Below are 4,011 nucleotides of genomic sequence, written 5' to 3' on the forward strand. Positions count from 1 at the left end.
GGGGACGGTTAGGGAAATCTGTGCCTCGGCCAACCGCTCAGGTACGGACTGAGCGTAGCTCGGTGGATAACGTGCAACTGAATGGACTGAGCACACGGGCCGGTGGCCTCGGCGCTAAACTTTCTCCCCCCGCCGGCAGCTTTTGCCCTTGGAGTGATGGGAGGGGTTCTGCTCGCCTTGCGGAAAGTGTTTCAAAACTATTCTAGCGCTTGTTTATAGGCGAATTTACGAGCGGATTCCGGTGGAGGTGAATAGGTGGTACCTAATACCACAGTGCAGGAAAGTGAGACCTGGGGCGATTAATCCTCCTTTTCTTTGCGCATTGTTTTCCATAAAAAACACGCAAGTGGGGCACAAATTAATCTTTTATTTTCCAATAAATGGACCGATTCACTGATGAAAGGAAAATCTTCATAATTTCCAGCTACTGTCACGGCAGTTCTTATCCAAGAGCATCACTCATTAGTAATTATGAGCAATGCTCATTTATTAAGTTGTAGTTTCTATATTCTAAAAAGCTTCTTTGTTGAGTTTTCTAGAAATGACTTAATAAAAAAATGTCATAGTTGTTTGTCACACGCTCAAAGCTATAAGAAAACCATCATTTCGTGCCTTAATTCTCGCCTCTAACAGGAACATCACCCGTAAGAGTTGAAAAGGGATAAGGAGTATAAGCAATTCAGGGAAGTCTGTCGTCGGATCACAGTTATCAAAAATCTCCAAAAGAGAGTAGCTATTGAATTTTTTTTTAAATTCGCTGGGGAAAATTATGCATTTTTATTATTCCAGTAGAAATTGCAAAGAGTCGAGTGAAAAATTGTGAAAAGGGTTAATACTGTTCAAAGTTTATTGCTTTACCAAAAACGGATGCATAAACCATTAACTTAGGCCAAGCATGCTTTTAATATAATATATATTTTACCTTACATAAGAAAGTTAGCATCTTTTGAAAAATCTTTTAAGATCCCACTCTTGTTAGAATTAATACTATATTAATGAATAGGTTTCGAAATTAAACACAACTCTCTCGGTCGCACCCTTATGTCCGCCTGAGAGGTCAATTGTGGGAGGGGATCAGGCGCTTTGGTAGCATCCGGCGGAGAACATGCTTGGTGTCATCGACGTAAGTGTTGCCCACGTGGAAAATTAATGAGACAAGTGGGACACGACCACTCTCCCTTTCCCACTGCATGCCTTCTTTGTTCTCCGTGGAGTCACGAAAGGCTTGCGAAATCGCTTAGACCACCCGATGGAAAAACATGATCGATAATATCTCGCTGGTGAGTGGACCATCAAACCCATTTCACGGGTTGGCATGAGTTGGAAGCAACGACCGGGTGATTGACGTGGAATGCAGCTACATCGTTTGGAGATGCTAAAATAGCATTGTCCGTGTAACACTCGCCGATTATAAATAGCATCGACAAGAGGAAAAGTACAAAAACAGATTCCTGAAGTAAGACTTCGATCAAGATCACTTAAATATCCGAGGGCGCCAACGAAGACGCCACCATTTGAAAGAAGTCAAAAGAGAGTAGCACCGTACCGCGGGCGTTGAAATTCCTTTTCGTTCCAAATACAAAGAGCGATGACCACCGTTCACGTTTGACCGCAGTGGCTTCCAAATGACAAATTCCAAAGAAACTGCGGGAGATGCCGCAACAGTAACTTTTAACGGAGTCATCCGCTAATGTGCATTTCAATGCAACAATTTCAGAGTGTAAAAATCATTCGCCTTGACTGGGACTCGAACCCAGATCCCTCAATATCCGGTCGAGTGCTTAAGCCACTTAAGCTACCGAGGCGTCCTCTTAAACTCTGAAATTTTGGGGCTTTTAAAGGAACTAGATGTTGTGACGAAATACCGTACATACAATTTCACATGCATTCGATGAGCCAAATTGGTAAACTTGGTTTTCTTATTAAGGTCAAAAGTTCAACAGACGATGTTATAAAAATATCATAACCATTTGGTCCAGATGTCGAACCATGAACCTTGGATAGATAGATAGAGGTCTTTATTTGATCGAAATTGAGACCTAATGGTCCATTATTCCATTTAACTCATAACCTTAAGCCATCATCGTACGTTTAGCGGTGGTTTTACTGAATGGATAGAGAGCGCACCGACTACTGAGATCATTTTGAACCGAAAAAGCAGTGCAAGAGGAACCATTGCATCACATTATTACATCCTTTCTCATAGACGTACTGTAATCCGATGTTTAGCGGATTGGCGTGTTCATCGTCGAACGCCGAGCAGCGCGCTGTCGTGTAAACCACGATGGCCAAAACGCTTAAGGATGAAACGACGATTTAAGCTTAATATAGGAAAACGAAGTAACTTGATAGCATTTAATAAGCTCGCTTATGTTCAAATAATAATTTAATTTTAAATAGGGAGCAAAATTTTTATGTAATTATTGAGGTATAGTTATGTCGATGGCACATTGGAACTCAAATATTTTTATAATAAATATATTTATCCGATTAAAATAAAATTGTCGTTTGCATGTTTATCTCACGCAATGAATGCCGCCCTGAAAAAATAAATTGCTTGCTCCGGCCCTCCTGGATATCTAATCAGAACGCCGATGTAATTCCATTAAAAATGGTTATTACGTAGAAATGGGGGCATTTTCTATGGTTTTCAATGGATGCATAGCGTGTATTTCCATTTCGGAGGGCACTAACAAGGATATTTCAATTACCGGGAGATAGGATGTGCTCTGCCCTAGAGCATCCTTGCATTGTTTTCCATCGCATTGTGGAGGAAACTTGAAGGCAACATATTTCCTATCCGTCACCTTTAATACGCCATCCTAATAATAATAATGAATTCCATAAATTCTACAGTTACAAGGAAATTTTGCAAGACTAGTTGCTTTTTAATTTAATGTGGCGAGATAGGAAAAAAGATCGATAGAAAAACAGTTCACGCTTTAAGAGTTAAAGGTAGACTTCATATGTAGCCTTGAATTCCTTTTCGTTATTAAGTCGGTAGCTTAAAAAGGAAATGGCTTGCTGACCTTCTTTTATTCATAGGCGTAAAAATAGGCATGAAAAGGTATATGCGACAGTTATGCTATAAGGTCGGAATTTAAAAAATACTGAAGAGCAAGTAATGAAGCAAGCATAGTTGGCAACAAAAGGCATAAATTATAAAATATATTAAGCTACATCTTCCAATTCGGAAGATTCAGAGTCAGACTTGCATCACGCATCCCTTTCGTTATCGACGCTAAAGAAGACACAAAGGTTGACCGAGACTCGAACCCGGATCCCTCGATGTCTGGCCGGGTGCTTTAGCCAGTTAAACTACCAAGGCGTTCTCTTGCACAGCAAAATTTTAAGAAGTTCCCATAATTATGTAAATATTAAAGCAAAATAAAAAATAATGAAGTTTACAGCGCAATTAAAAGTATGCAATGCAATTTTTCATGAAGATTTAAAAACGGAATTACTTCCGTATTCAGAGTGGCAAAGCTGACTGATGATCACATTAATATCCGGATTTACATTTTCTTCTTTTGTCATTTGAGAATTTCTTGGCTAAAAGAAAGACATCTCTTCAAAATTTTCTCTCCTTCATCGACAACAATGAACAGTAGAATGGAAAGTAGATGGCTGAGAACCAAGGGAATAATAACTATTGTGTGCTTGATCCAGCATACTTCCTGCATAGATTCTTGGAAATACAGCCTGCTGATAGCAGTATGGTAGCTTTGAAATTCGTCCACCCATACAATATGAAGTAGTTTGAACATGCTGAAACCAGTTATTTTGTGTACACACAGTAATGCAACGTTATATTTGACTGATTTGGAGCAATCTCCGGTCAACCTCCTTCCTGATTTGGAGCAATCTCGGTCCTTCTAATTCGATCGTCATACATTCGTTACGATCGAATCCGAAGCAATTCGACCAAAGCAATCAAGACACTCGTGCCTTCGTTCCATTCATGTGTTGTCGTGTTTGAAGCTTCCCCATACACATCAAATTTGAGACAAA

The sequence above is a fragment of the Hetaerina americana genome, unplaced genomic scaffold (assembly GCF_022747635.1).
Source record: "Hetaerina americana unplaced genomic scaffold, ioHetAmer1.1.p SCAF_3, whole genome shotgun sequence".
In the NCBI taxonomy this organism is placed as follows: domain Eukaryota; kingdom Metazoa; phylum Arthropoda; class Insecta; order Odonata; family Calopterygidae; genus Hetaerina; species Hetaerina americana.